Genomic DNA, 17,381 nt, shown 5'->3' with positions numbered 1-17,381 from the left:
TTTTGAGATGGAGTCTCGCTCTGTCGCCCAGGCTGGAGTGCAGTGGCTGGATCTCAGCTCACTGCAAGCTCCGCCTCCCGGGTTCCCGCCATTCTCCTGCCTCAGCCTCCCGAGTAGCTGGGACTACAGGCGCCCGCCACCTCGCCCGGCTAATTTTTTGTATTTTTTAGTAGAGACGGGGTTTCACCGTGTTAGCCAGGATGGTCTCGATCTCCTGACCTGGTTATCCGCCCGTCTCGGCCTCCCAAAGTGCTGGGATTACAGGCTTGAGCCACCGCGCCCGGCCTGGAATATCTTTTCAGAATTCCCTTCCATGTTATGATGACTGGCCTTAACAGAAGTTTGTGCAAAGATTAGAAGGTTTAAGTGATGCAGCAGCCGTGCAGCTCTGGGGTCAGCGTGGGGAGTGGGGATGAGTCCCCATCGTAGCTCACTGTGCTCCGCACTTTGGGCAGTAGCCAGGCCCTGGGCTCCCTCAGCTCCCACCACGTCTCCTCCATTGGCTACTGAGAGTCCTGAGCTAACATGTGTGCAGAGTTGAGGTGGCGGGCAGCAGCTTGTTCTGTTTGACATTGAGGCTGGAGGCAGTGAGAGACGGATACAGTTCCATCTGCTCACACTCCCTGCTTCACACAGAATTTTTTCTATCAGCGCTCCTTGCTACAACCAGCTTTAGCCAATGTAGGTGTAGAAGTTAACTGGAGGCAGCTCCCTGGGCTTGCTCCCACAGTCACAGAAAATCCAATCCTTACTTTATTAATTTAATTTTAATTTTATTTATTTTGGAGACAGGGCCTCACTCCATTATCCAGGTTGGAGTTCAGTGTTGCAATCACGGCTCACTGCAGCCTCTATCTCCCAGGCTCAAGTGGTCCTCCTGCCTCCGCCTCCCAAATTGCTGGGATTACAGGTGTGAGCCACTGTGCCTGGCCTAATTCTTCTTTTTTTTTTTTTTTTTGAAGCAGAGTCTTGCTCTGTCATCCAGGCTGGAGTGCAGTGGCACAATCACTGCGACCTGTACCTCCTGGTTTCAAGCGATTCTCCTGCCTCTGTCTCCTGAGTAGCTGGGATTACAGGCATATGCTACCACGCCAGCTAATTTCTGTATTTTTAGAAGCGACAGGTTTTCACTATGTTGGCCAGGCTGGTCTGGAACTTCTGATCTCAAAGTATCCACCCACCTTGGCCTCCCAAAGTGCTGTGATTAAGCGTGAGCCACTGTGCCCTGCTGCAATTATTTTATGTCACTCCATGAGGATTCTGCTTCCTCAATCACACAAATGAATTTTACCCTAACAGATATATACAGATGTATCTTATGTTGATGTCACTTTAAATCATTGGGAAATGAAAAGATGATTGATTCAATAAACATCCCTGAAAAAATTAGTTAACATATTTGGAAAATAGTATGTCTTTACATTGTTCATAAAAATGTTCTTAAAACCTCAAACATATTGGGAAAAGTAGAATATGCTTGTAACCCTGGAATACAGAAACAAAATGCAAACAGCATAAGGATCGAAACAGAAATATATCAAAATTATAAGTTATTTAGAGGCGGTTTTTCAGGTTTGACCTACAGATTGTTAAAATAAAAATTCTAGGTAGCCAGGCTCAGTGGTATGAGCCTGTGTTCCCAGCTACTCGGGAAGCTGAGGCAAGAGAATGGCTTGAACCCTGGAGTTCAAGGCTGTGGCATGCTATGGTCACACCTGTGAATAACCACTTGCAGTTCAGGGTGGATAATACAGTGATATCCTGCCTCAAAAAATATCTCGGCTGGCGCGGTGGCTCACGCCTGTAATTCCAGCACTTTGGGAGGCCGAGGCGGGCAGATCACGAGGTCAGGAGATCGAGACCATCCTGGCTAACATGGTGAAACCCTGTCTCTACTAAAAATATAATCAGCCAGGCGTGGTGGTGGGTGCCTGTAGTCCCAGCTACTCGGGAGGCTGAGGCAGGAGAATGGAGTGAACCCGGGAGGCGGAGACTGCAGTGAGCCGAGATCATGCCGCTGCACTCCAGCCTGGGTGACAGAGCAAGGCTCTGTCCCAGAAAAAAAAAAAAAATCTCAGGGATTCACTGTGAGTCAGAGCATCCAGCTATATGCTAAAGTTGGGCAAATTTTACAAAATGGTGAGAGAGAAAAGAGAGAAAAGGATAGACAGACAGACATGCTTGAATGGAGCTCTGGGGATAAAGGGCATCGTGGGCCAGGTATAGAGCTACTGGCCTTCGGCCACACTGGAGAATCAGGATTCCTTCTTGGCTAGATCGCAGGGACAGGGCAGGAGACACAGTTAAACAGCTGGGTGTCACTGGAGGCGCAGAGCTCAAGCTTGGAGAACAGTAAAGAACCTCCCCTGCCAGGCATGGTGGCTCACTCCTGTAATCCCAACACTTTGGGAGGCCGAGGCGGATGGATCACGAGGTCAGGAGATTGAGATCATCCTAACACGGTAAAACTCTGTCTCTACTAAAAATACAGAAAATTAGCTGGGCGTGGTGGCATGCACCTGTAGTCCCAACTACTCAGGAGGCTGAGGCAGGAGAAGCACTTGAACTCAGGAGGCTGAGGTTGCAGTGAGCTGAAATCACACCACTGCACTCCAGCCTGGGTGACAGGGCGAGACCCCGTCTCAAAAACACTTAGTCAGCAGTGAGAAACTCTAACCTTTTCCAGCTTCATCTCCTGTCAGTCTCCTGTGGTTTTTCCTTTCCAGGTTTTGCCTAGGCAGTTCTCACAGGCTGTCATCCCCTGTCTTCCCTTTTTTGACAGTGTCCCTCTGACTATAAACCCTACGAGTCCTGGATTGGTTCACTGCTTCCTTGCCTCCTTCAGGCAGAGTGAGTTGCTCTCTGGGACTTCAACCTGCCTTCTCCCCCAGTGTGTGCATCACAGTCATAGTGATTGTCTACTTGCTATCTCCTGCCTCAGAAGACTGAGCTCTTGGGGCCATGGATCGTGACTTACGCTCACCCCTGCAGCCCATCCCTCTCTATACAGGCCCAACACACAGTCAGTGTGGAACAAAGTCTTGGTCTGTCTGCTGCTGGTTGTTCCTCTTCTCAACCTGTTCCACACACAGATGCCTGATTCTAATCCTAAAGCAAAGTTGATTATATCACCTCCAACTCAGAATCCTTCCCTGACTTTCGCTTTTGAAATGCTTTCAACTGTTAGCATTCAGGCCTTGCACGTGGTGCACCAAGGGCTGTTATGATAATTGGAGAGAAAAGGTTGAGGTGAGAGTCCTGGTGAGGGTCAAGGTTAGGCAAACTGATCTTAAGTAAATTGAGGGCCCAGTGAAGCACACAGTTTCCTCTCTCCCGCTCTTCCTCAAACACTCAGGGAGCACCATGTGTCAGTTTCTGTGCTGAGTCTTAATAAAACGGAAAATGATTATGTTCCTATGCTGACCCCAAAAAGACACGGACCTTGTTCTGTCTCTCCACGTTGGCTATTGTCTGACTGCAGTGGTATGCTGCTGAATGTTTAACAACTGACTTTCTGGGAAGAAAAAAAAAAAAAAAAGCCCTGATTTCTACAGTGTGCCAATGTCTATGGTGTAAATATTCCCGCCATAGCCGATTTCAAGTCTCCCATATGACGTCATTGAACGCAGAGTTGGAGAGAAATGTGCAATAGCACACTGTTACATAGTATTCCCACCATACAGATACGATAGATGTAAATCACTCCAAGAACACAGGTAGTAGTAAAACAGCAAAAGAATTAGCCAGTGATAGATTTTGAGTGATTTCTTCCTTCATTTATTTATTTATCATTTTTTTTTACACGAAGTCTTGCTCTGTCTCCCAAGCTGGAGTACAGTGACATGATCTCAGATCACTGCAACCTCCCAGTTCAAGCGATTCTCCTGCCTCAGCCTCCCAAGTAGCTGGGACAGGCATGCACCACCACGCCCAGCTAATTTTTGTATTTTTAGTGGAGATGGGGTTTCACCATATTGCCCAGGTAGGTCTTGAACTCCTGACCTCAGGGGATCCACCAGCCTCGGCTTCCCAAAGTGCTAGGATTGCAGGCGTGAGCCACCGCGCCAGCCTCTACCTTTTTTTATGTATGTATATAATGTATTTAATTGTAGGCTTATAAAATTTTTTAACAAAGACGTCAAAAAATGTATTTAACATCCAGTTTGCAAAATGTCTGAAAATTTAACCATGCGCTCTAGCGAATCCAGCACTGTCCTCAGATGCGGTTTTTGACGGTGCTCATTTTACTTCGTCATGTTTGGGGCTTTTAGTGGTCGGGACACGCAAAGCCAGGAAGAGGAAAGAGGCCAACGGGAGAAGAAAGCCGGGCTCCAGTCCCTCACGCGGCCACCGGGGGGCGACAGACACAGGCCAATGAGCAGTTGGGGACCGGAGGCGCCCAGGCTCGGCCGCTAGGCCTCTTCTCCTCCCACAAGGAGGACTGACACGCTTTTCCTGATATTTTGGGCGTGGCCCGGCACAGGCGCGGCGACAGGGGTCTGGGGCGCCGAAGGGCCGGGCCCTGCCTGGATTAGGTCCCTGGTATTGACTACCAACGCTCTCCACCCGCAGTGCCCCAAGTGGCCCCGGACACCGCGCAGGCTCACTCCGGCCCGGCAGCTTCTGCGGCCGGAAGTTGGCTCGGCGGGTCTTCCGGGCATCCCTCCGGCAGTTAACTGCATTTCTGCTGGCTGGGTATCCGCGGCAAGTTGAGATCATTAGTTGGCTGGAGTTAATTAACCACCGGACAATTAGCTTATATTTTTCCTGATCCTAAGATCAGCTGGATTGGTGAGGAGGAACTAGAGACAACAGCCTCCTTCTGAGTCACCTTGAGGCAGCAGCCCCTGGGGAAATGCAGGGAAGGAGACTACCCAGGCTTCCTGGAGGGGTTGGCCCCAGGGCATGCCCTGCTTGGGCGGAAAAGCTGGAGTTTGGATAAGGAAGCCTGTATTCTCCTCTAGACCTCCTGCCAACTCTTTGCCTGACCTTGGGCAAAACATTTAACTCTCTGCTGGGCCTTGGTTTCTTTCTTTCTTTTTTTTTTTGAGACGGAGTCTCGCTCTGTCACCCAGGCTGGGTGCAGTGGCCGGATCTCAGCTCACTGTAAGCTCCGCCTTCCAGGTTTACGCCATTCTCCTGCCTCAGCCTCCCGAGTAGCTGGGACTACAGGCGCCCGCCACCTCGCCTGGCTAGTTTTTTGTATTTTTTAGTAGAGACGGGGTTTCACCGTGTTAGCCAGGATGGTCTCAATCTCCTGACCTCGTGATCCGCCCGTCTTGGCTTCCCAAAGTGCTGGGATTAACAGGCTTGAGCCACCGCGCCCGGCCTGAGCCTTGGTTTCTTTAGCAAACACTGACGCCTGCCTCTCCGGCCCTCCCGCCCCACCCCCATCCCCTGCTTTTTAAATGTTTATTTATTATTATTATTTTTTGAGAGTCTCACTCTGTCGCCAAGGTTGGAGTGCCGTGGGGCGATCTCAGCTCCCTGCATTCCCCTTTCTTGTTGGCAGACAGTGCCCACCTCTTCAGGGAAATTTACTCCAGTGCTTCATCCTACCTGATTGGACACAGCCGACCATGTTGGTCCTGGTCCCCTTATCAAATGCTGGCTCCTAGAAATAGCATTAAAGCAAGCAACTGATAAGACAAAACTGGGCTGTTGCTTATCATACTAAGGGGAAGCACGTCTTGAAAGAGTCATTGTAGAGTGGAGGTGGGAGGGCAAAGTTGAGATATTGAGGTTTTGGGGTTTGGTTTAAGGCAGGTCCTTTGATGTCGGACTTAATCAGGGTTGGGTAAGGACCATGTTATAATAGTTTTAGGATTGTTGGTCACAGTAGTTTAGTATTGGTGGTCACAGAGAAGTGAAGACTTCAAAGACTCTTGGAGCTTTCTTTGATGCTACCTGTTGAAGGGCTGTGTGGTTTTATTAATAAATGGATTTTCCCGAACTCAAGGAGTAAGGTTATTTGCAACTTTTGGCTTTCTGGGCAAGCGTTTCCTGGAATAGTAAAGTCACAATAATACGGTCATGTTATTTTGCTTCAGCAATTGTGAGTCAGAGTACTCTGCTATCTGTACCCAGAGGCACCCTGTTATGGTTTCCTTGTGTGTAAAATGGGGATTATACTGCAGGGAGAAGGGGAGGAGTTGGACATGCTTTGAGAAGACCAAAGTTTCAACATGTTGTAGCCTTTTGGTATTACAGCAATGCAGGGCTTACAAAAATGTCTGAGTCCTGAAAAATCATTCTTACTCTCAAATAGGAAATGGAGTTGCCAAATTGAATTAAATAGTTGTTTGTTAAATGTCTCCTATACATAATTATGTCCATTAGTCAAGTGCAACTCAAAGTGCATGGTTATGGGTCCATTGCATTTATTCTGCAGAGGGAGGGTGCATTCTCATGTGTTTGAAGCCATGTGATGGGGGCTTCAAAGCTAAGAATGCTCCAGACTTATCAAGGTCTTACAATGGCCCTGTGACATTGGAGTCCTGGCCTTTCTACTTCCTAGCCAGATGAATTGGGATCAACTCCTCCCTCTCTGAGCCAGTTTCCTCATATGTACAGTGGGGAAGACAATGCCTGGGGCAGAATAAGAAGGGTGAAGTGAGGTGGTGTGTTGAGTATAGAAGCAAACAGTTTTTGGAAGTGGGGTCCCGATGATTCTGGGGTGGCTTCAGCCCTTCAAACTGTGGATCTGGTACAACGTACCCTGAGAGAGACCATGGACCCATAGATAGCACGTCTGTAAGGGCTCAGGGTTAATCAGGTTAGGAGAAAGCAAGAGAAATGAGGATCCCAGCCCAGGGAGCCCGGGGCTTGTTCAGGTCAGTTTCTGCACTGACCCGCATATTTAACAACCAGCTGTTTACAGGCATGAAACAATCAGAACAGTCTTGCTGGAGATGCTGGAGGCCCTGTGTGAAAACAGACACTCACTCTTTTTTTTTTTTTTTTTTTTTTGAGACAGAGTCTCGCTTTATCGCCCAGACTGGAGTGCAGTGGCGGGATCGCAGCTCACTGCAAGCTGCGCCTCCCGGGTTTAGGCCATTCTCCTGCCTCAGCCTCCTGAGTAGCTGGGACTACAGGCGCCCGCCACCTCGCCCAGCTAGTGTTTTTTTTTTTTTTTTTTTTAGTAGAGACGGGGTTTCACCGTGTTAGCCAGGATGGTCTCGATCTCCTGACCTCGTGATCCGCCCGTCTCGGCCTCCCAAAGTGCTGGGATTACAGGCTTGAGCCACCATACCCGGCACATTCACTCTTTAAGTGCTAGATTTTGGGGGAAGTCTAGTGGAGGGACTGGAGCAGCTGGGCAGTAAGGGGCACCTGGGGACTTGGGGAAGTGGCTCTTTATCAACCTACAGTTGACGTTCAGTTTGGCTCTACCAGAGCTGAAAATCTGCCTTGCTTCAGGGAGAATGGGGGTACCAGGTGTGGGAGCAAGTGGAGGTTGGTAATACAGCCCTGGATAGGGCAGGCATGGATGGGGACCAGATTCTGATCAGTGAAGCACCCCTGGGCACTCCCTTGAACCTCAAGCCTGAAGTCAACCAGTGGGGCCACTGAATGTTTGAGCAACGCCCCCTTCATAGAACTTACCTAGGTTTTCAGTTTCTGCCGTCTTTTGTGCTTTGGAAAATCTTTTCCCCTTCCTGTGTCTAGGTGAGGTATTTCCTGTCTTCTCTGTCCTCAAGCCACTGCTCCTCTTTTACAATAGACCTTGACACCAAATCTTTAAAAACCAAAAAGCTAGTTCTCTTTTCCTCAAGGGCAAGGAAGACTGAATTTCCAAGCCCTGCCAGGATATGTGCAGAAATTTTTGGATCCTATTTTTCTGTGGTAAAGAAAGGGAAGAAAAACAACTCATCATACAAGTTTTCTGTCTTTTTTATTTAGTTTTTTAGACAGTGTCACACTTTGTGGCCCAGGCTGGAGTGCAGTGGGCGTGATCATAGCTCACTGCAACCTTGGACTCCTGGGCTCCAACCATCCTCTTGCCTCAATCTCCCAAGTAGCTGGGACTACAGGTGTGCACCACTACACCAAGCTGATTTTTTAAAAATTTTTATGTAGACACAGGATCTTGCTATGTTGCCCAGGCTGGTCTTAAACTCCTGGCCTCAAGCGATCCTCCTACCTTGGTTTCCCAAAGTGTTGATATTATGGGCAAGAGCTATTATGCCTAGGCACTACATAACTTTTCAAGAGGGTAGTTTCATAATATGTATCATCAAAAACTATAAATACATTTAAAACCTTTGCCCTAGCAATTTCCCTTCTAGGAATGTAGCTTGAGGAAATAACCAGAGATGCTTTCAAAGACTGACGAACAAGGTTACTTATTGACACATTACATACAACAGCAAAAGGAATGAATGTCCAGTATCAGAGGGCATGGGATTGAGTAAATTATGACATATTACTGTCTTAGTCTGTTTTGTGTTGCTCTAAGAATACCTGAGACTGGATAATTTATAATAAACAGAAATTCATTGGCACATGGTGTGGAGACTGGAAAGTCCAAGATTGAGGGGCTGCATCTGATGAGGGCCTTCTTGCTGCCTCATAACATGGCGGGAGGCATCACATGGCAAGAGAGCATGTACCTAAGAGACAAAGGGAGTGGAATTCATGCATTTTATCAGGAACCCACCCCATGGTAACCCACCCACTCTCGAAATAATGGCATTAATCCATACAGGAGGGCACAGGCTTTATGACCTAATCACCTTGGAAAAGTCCCACCTCTCCATGTTCTTGCTTTGGGAATTAAGTTTCCAACACATGAGCTTTGGGGACACATCCAATCCACAGCAATTATATAGTGGAATATTATATAGATGATAATAATCGTGTTATGAATGGCTTACTGATATGAGGAGATGCCATTTTGAATTTTAAAAGCAGATTAAGATGTCACAGTATGATTCCAATAATATCCAAAGAAAAAAGAATATAATCTGTAGCTTGTTTTATTAAGTAAAAATTTGTAAATGGTGTTTCACTTAATTAATCAATTGATTCAACAATATTGGGAGGCCACTACATGACAGGCACTGAAGATGCAATACTAAGCTGTTGAAAGTGTAATGTTCACCTGGGCGTGGTGGCTCACACCTGTAATCCCAAGCACTTTGGGAGGCTGAGGCAAGTGGATCACCTAAGGTCAGGAGTTTGAGACCAGCCTGATCAATGTGGCAAAAACCCGTCTCTACTAAAAATATAAAAATTGGCAGGGCCTGGTGGTAGGCCCCTGTAATCCAAGCTACTTGGGAGGCTGAGGCAGGAGAATTGCTTGAGTCCAGGAGGCGGAGATTGCAGTGAGCTGAGAGATCGAGCCACTGCACTCCAGCCTGGGTGACAGAACAAGACTTCATCTCAAAAAAAAAAAAAAAAAGTGTATATATATATATATGTGTGTGTGTGTGTGTGTGTGTGTGTGTATGTGTGTGTATATATATATATGTGTGTGTGTATATATATAGCAACTTATTCAAAGCACCATACACTTACAGTCAGATAAATCATGCTGAAATGAATTCACCAGTGGATGTGGAGCTGTCAGAACTGTCGATACCCACAGTAGCATTTCTATGCACAGGGATTATATCACTATCAGTTTTCTGCCAATGAATTTCTGTCTTTACAGAGTAGCCTAAGCAAGGTGAGTACCCCTATAGGATGGGGTAATCCCTGGTGGCTCCAGCTTCCCCTTGAAAGTATATACGATTTCATTTGCTCATTTCATATCTTCCTTACTTTTCCCTGTAGGGATGAGTAAAAGAATAACAGGGAGAGTGTCACTTAAACTTAGACCTGAGGAGGCCTGTCAGCTCTGAACAGGGATAGATGGAGCAGCTGTGCCAAGTCCCTTAGGTAGAAAAGGGCTTAGGGCAAACAGAGGACCAGCGTGGCTGGACAGGAGTGAGCTGGGTGGGGTGACTATCGGTGGGCAGAGAGGTCAGCAGGGGCTGATGACGCCAAGCCCCAAGGGAGGAGGAGTTAGAGGATCTCCTGAATGCAGCGGGCCCCCCTACAGAGAGTTAAACTGGGAAGTGCCGTGATCTAATTTATGTTGCACTAAACTGCTCTGATTGCTGAGAGAAGAGACTTGAGGGACCCCAGGGTACCCGCCCACCTGTTGCAGAGTCTGGGGAGATGGACGGGGCCCTGTGCACATGGAGGGAAGCGCCCGCGCCCATCAGCTCCTTCCAGGCCCGAAACGCCATGACTTGCTGATGGACGGATGCGGGCGGGGAGGAAGAGGACAAACCAGGGGCGACGTCCAGGCTCGCGGCGAGAGAGCTGGATGAATGGCAGTGCCATTTTCTGAGCAGGAGAGCCCGAGGGAGGGTCGGATTGGAGTGACTCTCCACGTCTCCTACTTCGAGATGCCTGTTGCACGTCCAAGTCCCCAGCACCCAGATCATGGCTTGAAGGGACAGCTGTGGGAGTGGAAGTGGGAGCTGCGTCTCCACCGGCACAGAGGGGTGAGCCCATCCCAGCTGCTGACCCACTTTCCCCACACACATGTGCCCCTCTGCCCCAGAGCTGTCTGACCTCCTGGTGGAGAAACTCCACACTCTGACTCATCATGGAAGCCACTCATTAGCAATGATTAGTAGGCCGGGCGCGGTGGCTCAAGCCTGTAATCCCAGCACTTTGGGAGGCCGAGACGGGCGGATCACGAGGTCAGGAGATCGAGACCATCCTGGCTAATACGGTGAAACCCCGTCTCTACTAAAAAATACAAAAAAACTAGCCGGGCGAGGTGGCGGGCGCCTGTAGTCCCAGCTACTCGGGAGGCTGAGGCAGGAGAATGGCGTAAACCCGGGCGGCGGAGCTTGCAGTGAGCTGAGATCCGGCCACTGCACTCCAGCCTGGGTGACAGAGCGAGACTCCATCTCAAAAAAAAAAAAAAAAAAAAGAAACGCAATGATTAGTAGAGTCATTCAAGTCCCTGGAAGGATGAGGGGGGAGGAGGACCTGGGTTGGACTTGGCTCTGCACCCTGTGGGGTGGTCAGAGCTGGTTTCTCTGCCTCTTCTCCCAGCAGGCATGACGTGGCTGCCCAGGTCACATCGGGGACTAGGTCACAGCTAGGCAGGTGGCCCTGAAGGCAGAGACCTGCTGATCCCAGCTCTGCACAGCTCACTCTGGAACTGAACTGGGGTCCCTCATCCCACAGCACCCCCAAGATGTGGTTAATCCCCGTGTGGTCAGCCACCTCCTCTCCTGTGATCTGCAGACTCTCTGAAGCCGGCAGACAGCCCCACCATGACCTCCGATCTCAGGACTCTGAGGTCCTGCCCCTCCTCTATGTCACTGATGAGTCACGGACAGTGCTGGAGCTGCCCAGTTTGGTGATGGGCACCCAGAGAGTCAGCTGGCCCTGCTCGCCCGGTTCCCCTGTGCCACTTCCCCAGCTCGATTCTTCCCACGGGCTGCATCCCAGCTGCCCAGGCCCTCTCCCGTCCTTCCCTCCCTCTCTGCTTCCAGGCAGTGGAGGAGGCACAATTCTTCCAGACTGAGCTCTCAGCGTTGGGGCTTTGGGATGCAGCAAGACTCAGTTCTGACTGGTCCCAGGTAGAAGAGACAGACGATGCTGGGCTGCTTGTGTCTGGCTTTGGACACATGACAGGCAATTCGAAGCCGCCCTCTGGACCTCCCTGAGGCTTCAGGAAGCTACTGAGCTGTGGAAAATCCAGGCTGGGTTTCTGGTGGAAAGTGAGGAGGGGCAGAGTCTGGGGGCCAGGCCTGAGATGGACAGAGCTGAGGCCTCAAGGAAGCCACGGTGGAGGCAGAGGACTGGGACCTAGCATGGGCTGGAACCCAGTTTGACCCAAGTCCCCGAGAGGCAGGGAAGCCCCAAGTGCTGGGCAGGTTACAAAGGAAACAAGTTCCCAGGGCAGCTCAGAAGCTTGATCAGACAGAGGGACATCCCCATGGGAAGGTGATGAAATGCCAGCTGGTGAGCAGTGTTACCTCAGTGGGTCCTGTGACATCCCCGAGGCCAAACAGGCCAGATTCCTCCAAACCATTAGTGCCCCAGAAAACCCTGCCCGCAGTGCAGCCAGCTGGCCGTTTACTCAGTAATGCTTAGCCCTGGGAGGCTTCAACCCTTCTCACAGTGGGAGGAAGGAACGGTTGTGCTGCTTTGCAATGCTCTGCTCTGCTCAGTCCAGCTTAACTCGAGCCTCATCTGAGTCACCTGAGGAGTGAATGGAGCACTGGCTGTGTCCTAGGCCCCACCTGCTAAGAGCAGTGTCAAGAACTCAAACACCCCGGGACCCTGCATTTGGGGACCCAGTGTAGGGCCACTGTCACAGAGGAGTGAGGTGGGGACTGTCCTGCAATCAGAGCTTCTGATTTTTCATGAAAAAGTGAGAATCCAGATATATATATATATATATTTTTAGCTGTAGTAAAATATACATAAGATTGACCATTTAACCTTGCTTAAGTGCACAGTTCAGCCATCCCCACCACCCATCTCCAGAACTTCTGCATCCTCCCAAACCGAAGCTCTGCCCCAGAAAACACTCACTCCCCATTTCCCTCCCTAGCCCCTGGCACCCACCGTTCCCCTCTCTCCCTCCCTTCCCTTCCATCTCCCCTCCCCTCCCCTCCCCTCCCCTCCCTTCCTTCCTTCCTTCCTGGCTGCCTGCCTGCCTCCCTCTGTCCCCCCCCCCCTCCATCAGTTCCTCCCTCTGTCTGTCCCTCCCTCCATCCCTCCCTTCCTTCTTTTTTTTTCTTTTCCAAGGTCTCACTCTGTTGCCCAGGCTGCAACAGTGCAGTAGCATGATCATGGCTCACTGCAGCCTCGACCTCCTGGACCCAAGCCGTCCTCCCACTTGAGCCTCCTGAGTAGCTGGGACTACAGGCATGTACCACCATGCCCAGCTAATTTTTGTATTTTTTGTAGAGATGAGATCTCACCATGTCGCTCAGGCTAGTCTCAGCAAAATCCTGGGCTCAAGCAATCCTCCCACCTCGGCCTCCTAAAGTGCTGAAAGTACAAGCGTGAGCCACCACGCCTGGCCCATTCTATGTTCTCTCTCCATGAACTTGACTGCTCAAGGGACTTCTCTTAGGAGGATCATACAGTGTCTGTCCTTTTGTGTCAAGCCCCTGTCACTGAACTCAAAGCCCTCCAGGTCCATCCAGGCTGAGGCTGCGGCTGAGGCTGCGTGTCCTCCCACGGTGGGAATAGACCGCAATGTGTTCACCCACTTGCCCGTTGATGGACATGTGGTCGTTTCCACCTCACCCATTGTCAGTGATGCCGCAGTGAACATCTGTGTACGCGTGTGTTTGAGCAGGGATTCAAGCAGATACTTACACATCCATGTTCGCAGCAGCATCATTTGAAATGCAGATTTTTTAAAAAAATGCATACTTGCTCAATTTATAAAAACAAACAACATGGCAGGTTTAACAAGACCCCCTGGAAAGTTGGATTCCACACCTGCTTTGCCACTCTGGTCCCAGAACAAGCTGCTGGGCCAAGGAGGAAACGGAGGCTCCGTGAGGACAGGCAGCTTACCTGGATCACAGTGGCTTCACACCCAGGTTCACAGCTTCCTGGTGGCCTCCCCTTCCACCAGCCTCCCCACCTCCTCAGCCCCGAAAGACCCAGCCCCTCCTTGCACAAAACACAGCCAGCAGCCTCTGAGCCAGGGTCAGAGGTCCATAAACATTGAAACTGCGGAGGAGAGGCAGGTAGCACGTTTCCATCACGCTCTGCGAGGCCTCTCCTCCCCACACGGCTCCCACCAGAGCCCCTCTCTGGGTGGGGTGGGGGGATTAAAGGGACACTGAAGACCTGCCTCTTTTAGCCCCACTTAGACATCAGGGCATGAATATCTCAGTCAGGCTCTCAGTCCTGGGCGTTCTGGGCAGCTGGTCACCCCACCACCTGCCCGGCTCACTGGTACCTGCCATCCCCCTCGCTCCGTCTCCATTTCCCCCAGAGTCCTTGCCACAGTTTCTTCCTGGACTGCAGCCCTCACCCGCCTCCCCACTTACCTCCTGTGTACTCTCCATGCCTCTAACCCATCTTGGATCCCACCTTGACTCTGCTGCAGGCCGGCAGTACCTTCCCCCATCCTTAAGCAGAGTCTTCTCTACGGGGCCCAGGAGGACCTCAGTGGTCTGGTGACCTTGGCCAGCCCAAGCACCCAGCCCCTGTGCCAGAGCCACGTAGTCAGTTCCTACAGGGGCTCCCTAGGCCTCGGACACTCGCTCCTGGCCGCCCGCGTCTCTGCTTTGTGGTGGTTCCAGTCCTTTCGAGTTTGCAGGTGAGTGAGTGAGGGGTGTGGAACTCTTTGGCTGTCCACACCCATGTGGTCTCTGATGGCAAATGTCACCCGTTCGCTGGTCACCTCAGCAGCCGCCAGACTTTAAATCCTCCCCGGGCTCCAGGTGCCAGGTTTCCCTCCAGCCCGACCTCTGCCGCCTTGAGCTCACCTGCCCTGGGCCTTGTCTCCAGCTAAACAGATCCAGAGTCACCCCTGATCCTGCCCCCAACCCTTGCACCAGGCAGTCACTGCCCCCACTGCACAGGCCCTCCGGCCCTTGGTCCTGTCCACTTGGCCTCAGAGAAAGACCTAGAATCCATCCCTCTCCCCACCTCATCTTCTCTGTCCTGGGCCTGACGGGCAGCCCTGCTTCACCCTGGCCTCCTCACGGCCAGCTGTTAATATGGCTCCTCCTGGGATCTTGCTAAAACGCAGCCAGTGCTGGAGGGGCTCTGGCCCCTCAACAAAACTGAAGGCCATCATGCTTCACACCCTCTGCCACTCTCTACTGGGACCCCCCAACCTGGGCCCACATATCCTGGCCTTGGTCTTAGCTGTCCTGGGGCTGGAACAGTCCCCTGAGCGCTCCACATGGCTCTATCCCATCTCAGGTCTCTCCTCAAATGTTACCCTCATTGGGAAGAACTGCCAGGGCCACTTGCTTAAGACTGCGACCCTCCGTCCTCACCCAGCCAACCCCCAGCCACTCCCCACACCTCTTGCCTGCTTTGGTTTCCCCCATTGACTTCATCAACTATGTTAGACTAAATAATTACAATAAAAAAGTTTTTATAGAGAAGGGATCTCACTATGTTGTCCAGGCTGGTCTTAAACTCCTGGGCTCAGGTGATCCTCCTGCCTTGGCCTCCCAAAGTGTTGGGATTATAGGAGCGAGCCCCTGTGCCAGACCTAAATGATTTAAAAAATTTTATCTTTATTGATTTGGAGGGTACTAGACCAGGCTTGGTGGCTCACACCAGCACTTTGAGAGGCTGAAGCAGGTGAATCACCTGAGGTCAAGAGTTCCAGACCAGCCTGGCCAACATGGCGAAACCCCGTCTCCACCAAAAATAGAAAAATTAGCCAGGCATGGTGGCACATGACTGTAGTCTCAGCTACTTGGGAGGCAAAAGCCCAAGAATCGCTTGAGCCCAGGAGGTCGAGGTTGCAATGAACTGAGATCATGCCGCTGCACCCCAGCCTGGGTGATAGAGTGAGACTCTGTCTCGGGAAAAAAAAAAAAAATAGAGGGTACAAGCACATTTGTGTTACCTGGATATATTGTGTGGTGGTGAAGTCTGGGCTTGTAGTGTCTATCACCCAAATCGTGAACACCGAATCCAATAGCCAATTTCTCCTCCCTTGTCCCCTCCCACCCTCCCACTCTCCCAGTCTCCAATGTCTGTTATTCCACTCTGTGGCCATGGGTGCACATTGCTTCCACTTATTTTATTTTATTTATTTATTTATTTATTTATTTTGCGACAGAGTATCACTCTGTCGCCCAGGCTGAAGTGCAGTGGTGTGATCTCAGCTCACTGCAAGCTCCACCTCCCAGGTTCACGCCATTCTCTTGCCTCAGCCTCCCAAGTAGCTGGGACTACAGGTGCCTGCCACCACGCGTGGCTAATTTTTTTGTATTTTTAGTAGAAACGGGGTTTCACCATGTTAGCCAGGATGGTCTCAATCTCCTTCTGACCTCGTGATCCTCCCACCTTGGCCTCCCAAAGTGCTGGGATTATAGGCTTGAGCCACTGAGCCCGGCCGCTTTGCTCCCACTTGTAAATGAGAACATGCTTAAGAGGCCGAGGCCAGTAGATCACCTGAGGTCAGGAGTTCGAGAGCAGCCTGACTAATATGGTGAAACCCCATCTCTACTAAAAATATAAAAAATAGCTGGGCATGGTGGTATGCACCTTTAATCGCAGCTACACGGGAGGCTGAGGTAGGAGAATCACTTGAACCTGGGAGGCAGAAGTTGCAGTGAGCCCACTGCACTCCAGCCTGGGCAACAGAACAAGACTCTGTCTCAAAAAAACAAACAAACAAACAAAAAAAAACGGCTGGATGCAGTGGCTCATGCCTGTAATCCCAGTCCTTTGAGAGGCCAAGTCTGGTGGATCATGAGGTCAAGAGATTGAGACCATCCTGACAAATATGCTGAAACCCTGCCTCTACTACAAAAAATTAGCTGGGTGTGGTGGCACATGCCTGTAGTCCCAGCTACTTGGGAGGCTGAGGCAGGAGAATCTCTTGGGAGGCTGAGGCAGGAGCATCACTTGAACTCGGGAGGTAGAGGTTGCAGTGAGCCGAGATTGCACCATTGCACTCCAGGCAGCAAGACTCCATCTCAATAAGTAAATAAATATAAATGCAATATTTGTCTTTCTGTGTTTGACTTGTTCCGCTTAAGATAATGGCCTCCAGTTCCATCCTCGTTGCTGCAAAAGACATGGTTTTGTGTTCTTTTTTATGGCTTTGTAGTATTCCACTGTGTATATATTCATCACATTTTCTTTTTTTTTGAGACGGAGTCTGGCTCTGTCACCCAGGCTGGAGTGCAGTGGCCGGATCTCAGCTCACTGCAAGCTCCTCCTCTCGGGTTTACGCCATTCTCCTCCCTCAGCCTCTGGAGTAGCTGGGACTACAGGCGCCCACCACCTCGCCCGGCTAGTTTTTTGTATTTTTTAGTAGAGACGGGGTTTCACCGTGTTAGCCAGGATGGTCTCGACCTCCTGACCTCGTGATCCGCCCGTCTCGGCCTCCCAAAGTGCTGGGATTACAGGCTTGAGCCACCGCGCCCGGCCTCATCACATTTTCTTTATCCAACCTAAGTGATGGACACTTAGGTTGATTTCATGGCTTTGCTGTTGTGAACAGCATTGCTGCGATGAACCCACGAGTGCAGGTGTCTCTTTGATTTAATGACTTATTTTCCTTTGAGTGGATGTGCAGTTGTGGGATTGCTGGGCAAATGGTAGTTCTAGTTTTAGTTCTTTGAGAAATCTCTATCCTGTTTTCCATAGAGCTAAATGATTTACCTATTGTTTAAAATTCTGTTTCATCCGATGTCCAC

Source organism: Piliocolobus tephrosceles, chromosome 17 (assembly GCF_002776525.5).
Source record: "Piliocolobus tephrosceles isolate RC106 chromosome 17, ASM277652v3, whole genome shotgun sequence".
NCBI lineage: Eukaryota > Metazoa > Chordata > Mammalia > Primates > Cercopithecidae > Piliocolobus > Piliocolobus tephrosceles.
The sequence above is the reverse complement of the archived record's forward strand: the minus strand, read 5'-3'. Positions refer to the sequence as shown.